General features: G+C 40.7%; 1 long non-coding RNA gene across 1 annotated transcript; it reads left to right on the top strand.

The window, feature by feature from the left end:
- Nucleotides 1-385: 385 nt before the first annotated feature.
- Nucleotides 386-9,453, top strand: LOC140855449 (uncharacterized). The gene is made up of 4 exons (XR_012138377.1): nucleotides 386-531; nucleotides 3,602-3,680; nucleotides 4,082-4,178; nucleotides 9,144-9,453. It is a non-coding gene; the product is annotated as an uncharacterized lncRNA (long non-coding RNA).
- The last annotated feature ends 3,820 nt before the right edge of the window (nucleotides 9,454-13,273 follow it).

Below are 13,273 nucleotides of genomic sequence, written 5' to 3'. Positions count from 1 at the left end.
GAAGCGTGATCTCATAGATCGATAATTCAAAAATTTTTGCACTACAACAAAACTCATTTATAGTGGTAATTAGTTAGAGGCAAAAGCTTAATTGCCATAATTTAAGATATGAAAATTTAGTGGCAAATAAAAATAATTATTGTTAATGTATATTTCTTACCTACAAATCTATAAATTATCATTATAAAATATATTTATACTGGCATTTATTAGTAATTACTATTATAAATCATATTTATATTGATATTTATTAATAATTATCATAATTTATTTATTATTTTTTTATCCATAAATTTCTTTATTTTTTTTTTCCAGCAATTCCACGCTTACTCTCCTTTTGTTTTGCATGTGGAAAATATATTTTCCCGCTCTGACTCAGCCCCGCGCACTGACTCCCTTTCGTTCCCTTCAGTTCGTCTCCAACAGTGAAATCCTCGTACCCCAGCTGCTGCCTCGATTGCCGTTCGTCGTCATTGCCGTCGTCGTTGCCATCGCCGTCGATCATCTTGGCTGATCTTGCCTCGTCCAAAGGTTAGCTTCCGTCTTCTCCGCCCCTCTCTTTTTCATCTTCTCTCTCTTTCTCCGGCTTTGGGGCCGATGCTGTTCCTCTCTCCCTTTCTTTGTTCCTCTCTCCCCTCTCTTTCGCCTCCCTTCCCATCTTTATCTTTTCCGACTCTTCTCGTGAGATGGCGAGATCTCCTTCCCTTTTTCTTCGAGCACCGAGGCCTCCTCCAACGGCCGACGAGCCCCTCTCTCTTCTTTTCCTTCTCTCTCGCTCTCCCTCACTTTCTTTCTGCCTTCTCTCTCTCTCCCTCCCTCCCTCTCCTCCCCGCTCTTCCCCCATCGTCTCCCCTCCTTCTGACGGATGGCCAACTCCGAGGCCTTCTTTCTCTTCTTCGACTGATGGTGGGGTATCCCGGCTCTTCCTGCTACAAAAGGGGATCCCACCTACGTCTAGTGTAATTATGGCAAGATTTAAAGAACCACAACCCTATCATCATCCTGGCATTCCACAGTCCGAGGTTCCTTATGTGCACCATCCAGAACCCACTACTTATAGTAGGTAACGATGGTTTCTCTTAGTCATTTTTTTTCTTTAGTGGTTGGTAGACAGATCTAAAGGATTTTGCATTCCAGGCTTATGAAGGCGTGTGATTTGCTCAAAAAGAGTCAGGGTGAATATTGGGAAAACTAGATATATTTATATCATGGTTGTATTCATTACAATACTTGGTGCATTTTACAAGTAAATCCCTTGTTTTGGCATTTCCCTTGCAGAGGTATTGAACTAGAGATGCATTAGCATCTTGGTACAATAGAAATTTTCCAGCAAACTTGCGACCTGCTGTTTTGATGGTGTTAGCAGCCATCTATTGGAGCTAACAGATTGTTATTCATTCCTACCTCGGTAATTGTTTTGATGGTGTTAACAGATTGTGACCTGCTGTTTTGATGATTGCTTATGTACTGGAAACTTCATCTGCTTTCGTGGATCAATTATCTGTTTCAGAGGTTTTATTACTAGGTTCTCTGATTTTTTTTTTTTAAATTAGGAAAAAAAATTTACATTGTTTCATGAGTGGTTTATTGGGGTTTATAGAATGTGTGCCCTGTTGAAATGATCTGCTAAGTAAGAATTTTTCTTCTGTAGAATTTGATTAGAAAGAGGGCTTGATTTTATTTCTCTTGTGTTATCCACTAATCGTTGACATGGGATTTGTGTACCTCTTGCTTAAATTATGGAATCATGAATATAATGATGTTAGGGCTGGGAGTTCTGGCATGGTCTGGCTCTTGAAGGTGGCAAACTCTATTTCTGAGCAAGAACAGACAAAAAATTGCCTTATTTTATTTTATCTGAAATGAAAAGAAATGAGACTGAGGCATGTTCAGATTCTTAAGCAATTAGGTTGGCTGTTATGCAATTTTTATGGTGAAATGTGAGACTGGTGCTTTTCAATTTTGCAGGTTTACACATCACTCGCAGAGATGATCTTCCATCAGGTTGTTTTTAGGTTTAAAGTTAAGCCGATTGGAACTTAAGGTTTTTCTTGGATCATAGAGGAAATGTATATCTAAAGAAATATATCACTAAAGAACTTCTCCTTAGATGACACTCTGTGCTCTTGTTCTGGTTGTGGTGCCTCTAAATGGTTATCAGTTGCACTGGATAGTCTTAGAGAAGGGCTAGACCCTTGGAACATCTCAAGTATTTTATTTATCTTGTATAATTTTGTTGGAGAAGGCAATAGAAATATCGAGACATTTGGGATTTTATGATTGCTTGTGTTAATCACATTATGTTGTTAGTCCAACCTTTTTTTGCCTGAATAGGATATATAAGTTTCTTGGAAGAGATTATTTTACTTGCATCAAGTAAAACTTATATCACAAAAAAAAAAAAAGTTTGGTTTCAAGCAAGGGAAGTAGTTAGGCACGAGGGAGCATGAGGAAAATGTACAATCTTACTAGAATTTTTTTCCTAGAGAGATTTTGGGGGGCCAGAGCCTAGGGATTTGGATTTTATAGCATCTGATACTAAGGAGAGATAAGAGATTAAGAATATTCTTTTTAAGGATATGGAACTGATGGTTAAAATGGCATGGAAAAAAGTCCAAGCTCCGAAGTTTACATCAGCTTCCTTTGCTTTTTGTCTTCAACATTATTATACTTAGCACATGTACCAAGATCAGTCAAATGGTTTCCTAAACAGAAGGCTACATAGCACAAAGGACATCACTTGTTGTTCTTGTTCCTAAGAAAGAGGAGGCTATGCATAAGGAGCATAAGCCACTTAACCCTCTTATTGAAAAATCATGATCTTATTGCATTAAGTGGTTTTCTTGAAAGCACCATAGGTATCATGCATGATGGGGTCACAAGCATCCATTGAATTATGTGCTAAGTTAATTCGATACTTAGATACTCCGTAAACAATAAAAGATGGTAAATCATGTGATTGTAAAGGCCTAGCAGATACTTAGATACTCTGTAATTCTCCAACTCTACTAGGTTGAAGAGTCACACTTAGGCCTCTAAAAAGGTTGGTTTGAGGTCATGTCTGGCTGGGCCTGAACTTGATGCAAAATTTTGAACACTAAACTAACCCAAGCTAGGAACCCAACTGGTTGGCCAAACCATGCCTCAAATGTGAACCAGCTTACAGTTGGACCCCCTACTTAATTATCCAACTTGGCTATAATTTTCTCTTTGCTTATTTTCCCATCTTGTCAAGGGATTTGGTGGGTAGAGGCATGCAGGAGGCCAGAAGCATAATAGTAAATCATGAGCCAGTGGTCGGTGAGGGTCCGAGATGGTGGTAACAAATCAATTTTGATTGTGTAATATGCAATGCATGTGAGTGATTTTTTTTGTTGATGTAGACTAAGCTTTTTGAAGTCATAACTGAAGTTAATGACCCATCCCATTATTGACCAACTATATTATTTAAATTGCCCTTAATTAGCTTATATTAAGTTCCTTCTAATTTTTTCTTTTACTGTTATATGCTGGATTTTTTTTAATTACTGTATTTCTTTTCATTTACTGTTATTGAATTGCCACTAATCTAAAAGATGTTGTATTTAACACATTGTTGTAGATATTATGGGAAAATCAAGAAAACGTATCATGGAGCCTTTCCAAAGGAGGAAAAAAGCAAACTTTTGGCATTCGTGACCGTAAAATGGTTACTCATATTTATTTTTTCGTTATTAAACTATTATAAGTTGTATGGAGTCTGCATTTCATAATTTGTTTTTGTTATTTTAATCTTTTTGCATTGTAGACAAAGTTTACTATTCCATGAATTGGTGATGATTGGGTACTTAAGTCCATAGCAAAAAAGTGCAGGGATCACTAAAGTAATTTGAAGGCTGAGTACACAGAAAAATATAGAACTCTTCAGGAGCTATATTCGAATAAACTTGACCGTATACCAAGAGATCAATGGAACACTTTGGTCAGTTATTGGCATTCAGGAAAAGGAAAGGTTCCAAATATTTTTTTTTTTATAATTTTATATCATTTGTTGGATTAATGATAATCAAGTAAAATGATTTTCTTTTTACTTCTTATGTAGGTTCCAGATGCTTCTAGTGCTCATGAGAATACACAATGGATTCATGGACAATGCAACACCACTCATTTTCCTTTCATATCTCAACCTCCAGGTCAAGGTAAAGCACTGTATTTTATAAGTAATACTATAAAATGCTTTATGGTGGCTGGTTTAAGAACTTGCTTTGTGATCACTACATTAATTTGGCAACTTGCTATGAGGTAGTTGATTTTAGAGTTTGCTTTATGGTGGCTGCCTTGAGAACTTAGTTTATGTTGGCTGGTTTTAGAACTTGGAATATGGTTGCTGGTTTGGTTTGACAATGTCTTTTATGGTGGCTGGTTTTAAAACTTAGATTATGATTAGTTTGACAAATTATTGATTAATGGATATAGGTAGTTTGCTGTTTCTTGATTGATTATAGTGTCATTTAGATATTTTTTTATATATTTTCTTATTTATTTTCAAGCGTGGGAGAATAATTATAAAGAAACCAAAGATTGTGGGTTCTTTCATTATTTTGAATATAAAGTTGAAGCTTTGAAGTTGGTATCTATTCTCGAGTGTTAGGATTTGACGTCTCGAGATTCAGCCCATAGCGAGGTTCGCGGTGAAAAACGGAGTCCAACGAGACCAAGATCACCCGAAACAGAGCTCGGATGGAGGAGATACGAGCTTTTGAAGTCGGCACGAGATTCGAGGTGGAGGAGGACCGCCGGCGGCCGGCGGCAGCGGCGCGGCCGCAGGCGGCGGCGTGCGGGACGCGTAACCCAGGCGCACGGGACGCGCGACCCAGGCCCGTGGCCTAGGCGGGCGGGCGGCCTAGGCGTGCGTGGGCCCGCGCGCGGGAGCGGGCCGGCCCAGGCCCAGGCGCCCTGCCTGGGCCTTGTTCTCCGATCCACCGTGGACCGGACGGTCCACGGGTGGGTTTGTGGACCACGTATGCGTTTCCCACACGTTTCTCACGGTCCACGGCACTATTTCGTGGATCGGAGTGCGATCGGAGGGCCCAGGTGACTCCCAGTCTTGATCCGACGGTCTGAGACGTGATTTGGATTGATTAAGGAGTCCTAATCATGATCTAAGTTGTGATTAAGGCCTATAAAAGGCCTTGTACACAGAGAACAGAGGCGGTGTGGTTCGATTTTTCGCGCCGTACGAGCCATACGGAACCCGAGAGAAGAGAGAGGCGGAAGCGCTGAGAGACAAGGAGCAAGAGGCTCCTGGACAGCGGTCGCCAGGCACTTCAGGAGTTCAGGGGGTCTTCCAAGAGAGAGAGAGCTTTTGTGAGGGGAACTTCTAGTGAGAGAGAATTGGGTGTATAAGGATTGAGGGTGAGGTCTCTTCTTGTAAAATTTTCTTTTTTATAGTGAAGTTTGCATGCCTCGTGGAGGCGAGCCCTTTTATGGCTGATCCACGTATTTTGATTGTTTTTCCTTTTGTTTTGTTTCTTCTTTCTTCTTGCTGCATCGCGTGGTACTGAAAAGGTCTTGGAAGGTGGTGTCCAGGCCAGACATCCACCCAACAAGTGGTATCAGAGCAAAGTGGTACAAGGACGCAGATTACAGTGGTGGTGAGCAAGATTGAAGATGGAGAAGACAGGAACAATTAAGATGGAGATCAACAAGTTCGATGGTAAGAGCAATTTCTCCTTGTGGCAGGCAAGGGTGAAGGACATGCTCATCCAACAGGGGTTGATCGATGCTCTCTTGTGCGATGAGAAGCCGACCACCATGGAGGTGCGGGATTGGAAACAGCTACAGATGCAGGCGGTGAGTACCATCCGCATGTACCTGACGGATGAGGTGGTGATCCATGTGCTGAGCGAGACTTCCCCGATGGTGCTGTGGTCGAAGCTTGAGGAATTGTATATGGCGAAGTCTCTCACCAACACTCTTTTCCTCTGGAGGCAATTTTACCAACTGTGGATGACTAAGGGATAGAGCGTGCAGGAGCATTTGAGCCACTTCCAGAAGATCCTCACCGACCTCCTCAGTGTTGGCGAGAATGTTGAGGAGAAGACCCGGGCGCTGGTTTTGCTGGCGTCGGTTTCCCCTTCGTACGAGTCCTTGGTGATTGCTCTTCTAGTTGGGAAGAGCACTATCAAGATGGACGAGGTCACCGCAGCAATACTCCAGAATGAGGTTCTCAGGAGGGAGAACCCAGCTTCGAGCTCAGACAGCGGTAGCTCAGCTTTGGTGGCTTTTGGAGGAGCAAGAGGTGGTAGACGGAGTGACAAGAGATCGCAACGAGGGCGGTCCAAGTCCAGGAGGGACTTGAGCAAAATCAAGTGTTACCGGTGTGAGGAGTTGAGGCATCTAGCCAGCGATTGTCCTCAACTTAAAAATCGGATGGTGGCTGCTTTAGCGACGGCCGGCAGCGATTCAGATGGAGATGTCTTGGAGATATCTGACGAGGTATCTACTTCTTCCCAGTAGTGGATATTAGATTCTGCATGCCCCTATCATGTATGTTGCAGAGAGGAGCAGTTTGACTCCCTGAAGAACAGTGAGGGCATTGTATATCTGCCGGATGGATCGAGCTGTGCGATCAGAGGCATTGGGATGGTCAGCTAGAGAACACATGACGGTGCAGTGAGAAGATTTGGGGAGGTCCGATACATACCCGATTTCAGGTGGAATCTTATCTCACTTAGCAGATTGGATTCGAGAGGCTACAGGACGGTAGCTAGGGGAGGAATCCTGAGGGTGTTACGCGGCGATAGGATTGTGCTGGAGGGGAAGAAGGGGAGCAGAGGACATTATTACCTAGCAAGAAGCCCAGTGCGAGGTGGAGCTTCGGGAGCCAGGTGGAGCCCAGAGCGAGGTGGAGCTCCAGGAGGCGGATTGGGCACGAGACAGGAGACTCGGGAGGACGAGAGGTGACGTCGCAAGGTGAGATTCCTATTGCCGCAGGACGATGCCCCGAGTAGGTCTCAGGTCAGGAGGAGCACAGCATACGATGGAGATGGGATCGAGCAGCCTGGCTCGACTCCCATGTTTGCCCATCCATGATCAGCAGGCGATTGTCCCAAAGCATGGGGGCGAGGAGATCCAAAAGCTCTCGGAGTTTGGAGGAGGCCGAATATCGAGTCGAGGTGGAGATTGTCAGGATTTGATACTTCGAGATTCAGCCCACATTGAGCCGACAACGAGGTTTGCGGCGAAAAACAGAGTCCAACGAGACCAAGATCATCAGAAACGGAGCTCGGATGGAGGAGATACGAGCTTTTAAAGTCGGCACGAGATTCGAGGCGGTGGAGGACCGCCGGCGGCCGACGGCGGTGCGGTCGCAGGCGGCGGTGTGCGGGACGCACGACCCAGGCGTGCGGGATGCGCGACCCAGGCCCGCGGCCCAGGCGGGCGCGCGGCCCAACCTGGCGCATGGCCCAGCGCGGGAGCGTGGGAGCGGGCTGGCCCAGGCCCAGGCGCCCTGCTTGGGCCCTGTTCTCCGGTCCACTGTAGACCGGACGGTCCACGGGTTGATCTGTAGACCGCGTATGCATTTTCCACGCATTTCTCGCGGTCCACGGCACTATTCTGTGGACCGGAGCACGATCGGAGGGCCCAGGTGACTCCCGGTCTTGATCCGAAGGTTTGAGACGTGATTTGGGTTGATTAAGAACTCTTAATCATGATCTAAGTCGTGATTAAGGCCTATAAAAGGCCCTGTACACAGAGAACAAAGGCGGTGTGGTTCGGTTTTTTACGCCGTACGAGCCGTACGGAACCCGAGAGAAGAGAAAGTCTGAAGCGCTGAGAGACAAGGAGCAGGAGGCTCCTGGACAGTGGTCGCCAGGCACTTTAGGGGTTCACGGGGTCTTCCAAGAGAGAGAGAGCTTTTGTGAGGGAAACTTCTAGTGAGAGAGAATTGGATGTACAAAGGTTGAGGGTGAGGTCTCCTCTTGTAAAATTTTCTTTTTTATAGTGAAGTTTGCATGCCCCGTGGAGGTGAGCCATTTTGTGGCTGATTCACGTATTTTGATTGTTTTTCTTTTTATTTTGTTTTTTCTTTCTTCCTGCTGCATCGCGTGGTACTGAAAAGATCTTGGAAGGTGGTGTTTAGGCCAGACATCCACCCAACATCGAGTCTTTTAAATAGAAGGCTTCATTTTAATATTTGATTACTCAAGTTTGGTCTGAAATGTTGGAGATTTTGCTATTGGTTCGATGTTTGCACTGGCTCTGAGTTCAATGCTTGTATCTCTATTGTTTTGATATTGGTCCGTCTGGTCCTTTTGCTTCGGATTTCCTTCATATCCTTCCAGTGGAGTCTTGTGGGATTTACTATGAGCGATGATGATGCCAGTATGCAAATCTGTGGGTCATCATTTAATCCTATATGGGGTTCTTAGTTTCTGATCCCAGATCAGCAATTGCTTTGCTATTGCAGGCTGAAATTTTGGGCATTTTGCTATTGGTTCGATGTTTGCACTGGCTCTGAGTTCAATGCTTGCATCTCTGTTGTTTTCAAATGTCTTAATATTCTCGATCCATTTCTGAGGGGTGAATGTTTTATCGCAATGATACTGTTTTATTTAAAGGATTTATGGACTTCTATGGTTAGGAAACAAGAAGTACCTTTATTTATGTTCTACTTGGAGCTTTGTCCTCATGCTGATAGGATTTCTTTGTGTTTGGCACTCCTTTTCTGTCATAATATTTCCTACAGCTGAGTGGGGTCTGCTGCAATTAACAATGTAATTGCCGATTTAAAATTTATGGACTTCCCAGTAATTGCTCTGCCCTCGACCCTGATCCCTTTGCCATCCCACTACAAGGCGCATGAAATATAATCATGCTTAAGTACTTAAAAATTAGGCTTCAATTTCGGTCTATTGGCTTGGCTAGCCTGAGCTATGGCTCATCCAAGCTTCATAATATGACTTTCTGTGTCACATTCACTTGGGACACTTTATTTGTCATGTAGTGTTGCTTTCCTTCCCTAAAAGCTGGACATTATTATTATATTTCTACATCATGGGCAGCCAAAAACTCATTATTGTTTGATACGATGTTCCCATGGTTTTTGTTTTTATATTAACTCTTTTTTTTCTTTTTTCGTTGTTGCACCCATTTGGCAGGCTGAAGTTTCTAAAGCTCCAGTGAAGCAGAAAATAGGAAGCAATATCTGTGTTTATATCAAGTAGCATGGGGCATTAGATCTTCTCTTGTGATTCAGATAGAACTTAAAGAAGTAAGAGCCTGATGCGTATATGCGACTTTCAGATGAAGATCAGATATCGCTGAACTTATTGAAGCCTTCTGTTTCTATTCTTATGTATCATCCCTTCACTTTCATCCTATTGTAAATCAATTGAAGGCTGTCATAAAATGTCTGGTTAGTCTTCTACTTTGTGTCCTTATTATTTAATGAAGCTAAGTTTGATATTACTCCCCATGGCCTCCTCTCAATTCTTCTATACAAGAAATCTTAATGTAGTTGTGGAGCAGATTTTGCAGAACAAACTTCAGTGCCAATAGAAGTTTATCTTAAAATGAAAAGAACTCAGCTGAGTGGGGTATCAGTGTGCGGTTATTAATAAAGTAATTGCAGGATTTATGGACTTCTGTAGGGTATTAACAATTGTCAGTTTAAAATTTGAAAGTTTTTTTTCGGTGATTGTAATTGCCACAACAGGTGTTCCAACCTTCATCTGTCCAATGTTCTATTACGGCAAAAATAAATACCATAAATATTTGCCACCAAAGTCCGGATCTTTCCCGACAATTAAAGGGCCTTTATTGACACTGCCATCAATTGCCGGTAAAATCTTTTCCGATGCTGTCTTAGGTGGCAGAATGCTTTTTACCAATAAACCCTTTAGCGGCGATTATAATCGTCATTAAAGACAATAAAAACCGCCGTCAAAATTTATTTCTGTTGTAGTGTTGGCCAAAGCAGGATGATAATTAAAAAGGAGTTTCTAATATATCATCAACTAAATCATTATTTTCTAATCGAGATACATATGGATAAGCAATTGGATTAGACATGATTTCATGCCTACAGCTCATTTGGGATGTTGTTTGACTGAAGGATTAAATTACATGATAACTTATCACTAAAGGATATTTTGATAATTTTTCATCAAAATTTAAAATCTTTCGAATAGTCATGACACATTGCTAGACGTCAATCTAGACTTGTAGACTCATCAGCATTAAAGAGTTTAATTTGAGAATTAATTAGGAAGAGACCTAGTTGATTGGGACTTTTGAGCTAACCTAATCAGATCGGATTAGGGTTACGTCAAGAGTCTGTATCTACTACTGGCTAGATTTAGAACCCAATGGATCACATACTTTGAGATTTAGTCTTGATTTAATTTAATTAAAATTTAATATAAATTTTAAGGATTAATTTGATATACTAGCACATTATATTAATCCAAGTTCCTAAATAGGTTCAGTTCAAAGCGTTTGAGCTAAACTAGATCAGTTGCCTTTGACCTAATGGGATTGGATCTAATTTAATTTGATTCTTATCCAACTTGGAAGTATTTTAAGTGTGAAAGGAGTCCTCTACACCCACTAGGTCTCATGCCCAAAAAATAATTGCCGCCCCACTTTTAATCACATTGAAAAATGAAGAGTCCTTTATGAAGGATCTTATCCATCTCTTCATTTCTATTCAGATTCTTACTTATTACATGCCAAATTAATGTGGAGAATTTATGGGGCATAGAAGAGAAGGAGTCCTTCTGTGTGAAGGCTCTTCTATACCAAATAAAGTCACAGAGATCAATTCCTCCACGTGAATAGTTGGAGTGCCAAGAGTTGGTGCCCCTTGTTCCTTCACATCCCCTCTCAGCCTATTTATATGGGGCATCCCAGATGGGCTAATGACTGGATTTTGGGTAAACATTAGAGCTAATTAGTGTGTAATAGAGGAGAAAAATTCTAAAAAAAATTTGAGAAAAAAAGAAAGAAAAAATTGAGAGGAAAAGTTGTAAGAAGGGTGGTGAGAAAATTAGCATATGTTGCTAGTTTATCCTAGGGCTTGGTTTTTTTATGTGTTGGAGCTCAAAATCAAATCCTAAATTGTGAGACTTCTGAAGACTATTTTCTTGATGTGATTTTGGTGATAAAATCGAAAGGCAACTAGATATTGGTGTGATCGTACTTTGAGTTTGAAGCCGATAGTATTCTTGTAAAGAAAAGACTGCGGCAGCGGACCGGTTAGGAAGGACCTTGGCCAACTTCTATGTGGATCACCTTTGGAGAGTTTTTACTTTGGAGTTTCATGGAGATCACCTACTTACCATATTACTTGTTGGAGGAAGTATAAACTCCTATCTCTTTGCATGCTTGTTTTTGTTTTGTTCGACATCTGCAAGGTGATTCTAGAGTTTAGATTTCGGTTCGATAGTTTTAATTGTTAAAGCTTTCGATATATTTATTTTAAAATTTATAAAATTTAATTTTTACTGCATGATCAAAATTCAACAGTAGTATCAGAGCCACCTTGTTTGATTCGATCAAACAAGTGTAAAAGTTATAATATAGAAGTATTCTAGTTCATATATTGCCAAAAATGTTGTATCGATTTCTAGCATCGGCCTTAAAATCAAAAATTATTTTTGACTTTATTAAACCATGGATTTATATTTTAGTTATTAAAATTATGAATTTATGATAATATGAAATTTATAGTTTCATGGTTACTTGATGCTTGAATCGATTTATTTTTAAGGGTGTAATGCATACCTAATTTGATTAGGATTTGTTATTCAATTTGGCTAGACTTGTTATAAATGTTAAGTCATTTTGTGCACCCTTATATAATTTTTGGCATGTCAATATGATTGTTATTATAACTTGTAAAAGCATGCCAAATTGCATAATTGTATAGTACATTTTATGTAGTTGTAGTTAGGATATGCCGAAACCAGTTTAAAGACCTCCTATAAAATTATATTAAGTTGTAATGTCGGGATTCACTTACAAATCAAATGTCGAATTCATTTGATCAATTGGTGTCTAGATAAGTATTAAAGGTGATTTTCTAATTAGGTCCGTATGCTGGTCTGGCCAACTTTATTGATATCTAAAAAAAGCTACGGGGAGTCTCTCACCTACTGGCCTGGCTAATTTGGTTTTATTGAATTTTGGACTTAGATTGATTAGTGATGTAGACACTACGAGGGCCTTCCTTCAAGCTTGATCAATAGAGTATGTCAAGATCTTAATGTGCTTGTTGTGCTATCTAAAAGGCTTACTATAAAAATTGATATGATGTTGACTAAGTGCATATTGATGCTTATGGTATATTTGAATAGTGTTGCTTTGTTGTACTATCCACAAGGATAGTATTATTTAAGTATGACCATATGGGATTGAAGGGTTAATTTAACTAGAACACTATAGTTTGTTGTGCTATCCACAAGACTATGTGTGATCTAGAGGCAAGAGAGAAAAATATTGAGAATTGTATCAAGTACAATTGATAAAGAGTTACCTACTCTTAAACTCATAAATGCTCGTTGTGCTATCCACAAGATCACTGAGGAATAGGGATCTCAACCCCACTTAGAAACATAAGGATGTTTCTCATTTTTCATACTTAAGGACTGTAAAATTCGCTAAAATAGTGAGAGACACAATTAGACAAGTCTTAATCTAGTTGTACATATTATCATGAGTTGTTCACCTATATTGTGTTCTTGTTATTGTAGATTTACTACATACATGGCATTCTCACTATCACTACGAGGCATTCTAGATGCTAACAAATTGATCGAACCTAACTATGTGGATTGGTTAAGAAATTTGAGAATTATTCTCACTCAGGAGAAAATCTTCTACATACTGGATACACCTGCACCCGATACAATCGGAGAAGATGTTTCTGAGGAAGAAAGGGCCATATATAAAATGTGGAAGGATGACAGTGTAACTATTAAATACATCATGCTTGCCTCGATGAATAATAAGCTTCAGAGGCAGCATGAGGACATGGATGTTCCTTTTATACTCCTAAATCTTAAGGAGTTATATGGAGAACAAAGTCGAACTGCTAGATATGAGATATCTAAATAATTGTTCTGTGCCCGCATGACTGAAGGCACATCTGTGCAAACTCATATCCTGAAGATGATTAATTTGATCACTTGTCTAGGATAATTGGGCTTCACTATGGATGGTAAACTTAGCCAGGATTTGATCCTGTAGTCTCTCTCCAATTTTTTCTCTCAATTTGTCATAAACTACC

This window comes from Elaeis guineensis, chromosome 2 (assembly GCF_000442705.2).
Source record: "Elaeis guineensis isolate ETL-2024a chromosome 2, EG11, whole genome shotgun sequence".
Lineage (NCBI taxonomy): Eukaryota > Viridiplantae > Streptophyta > Magnoliopsida > Arecales > Arecaceae > Elaeis > Elaeis guineensis.
The sequence above is the reverse complement of the archived record's forward strand: the minus strand, read 5'-3'. Positions and strand labels throughout refer to the sequence as shown.